This window comes from Phaethon lepturus, unplaced genomic scaffold (genome assembly GCF_000687285.1).
Source record: "Phaethon lepturus isolate BGI_N335 unplaced genomic scaffold, ASM68728v1 scaffold33602, whole genome shotgun sequence".
NCBI lineage: Eukaryota > Metazoa > Chordata > Aves > Phaethontiformes > Phaethontidae > Phaethon > Phaethon lepturus.
In genome coordinates this window covers 1-583 of record NW_010526107.1, presented here as the reverse complement: position 1 = coordinate 583, position 583 = coordinate 1, and positions in this window count along the sequence as shown.

The following is a 583-nucleotide window of genomic DNA, read 5'->3' as shown; positions in this document are numbered from 1 at the left end:
TTCAGAGCTGCCCCGGGAGGGGTTTAGACCGGGCTTTAGGAAGCGTTTCTTTACTGAGAGGGGGGTCACACGCTGGCACAGGCTGCCTAGAGAGGAGGGAGATGCCCCACGCCTGTCCAAACGCCTCTTAAGCCCCGACAGTGTCCTCGACAACACGCTTTAACTTTTGGTCAGCCCTGAAGTGCTCGGGCAGTTGGGCTGGATGATCGTTGTAGGTCCCTTCCAACTGAAAATATTCTACTCTGCTCTGCTCTGCTCTACTCTAAACCCTCCTCTGCTTTGGCGTGAGGTTTGCAGCAGGGATGTGGTCACAGCGCTTGCCCTCGTTATGACAGATGGCATCCCCTGGATTCATCAGTTGGTGCTCACAAGCCAGAAATGTGGAGCTTTCCACCTGGGAACTCAGATGAAGAGGAATTTCAAGAATCGGGGTCAGATTCTTGCACCGATGCAAAAAAGGAAAGTGCCAGGGGCTGCGTCTCGCTCCCTGGCGTTGGAGCAGCTCATCTGGATTCGCAGCCGTGTAAATGAAAGCCCCGCTTGAGTCAGGCTCCCAAGGCGAAGCCGCCCGTCTGCCCGGGCG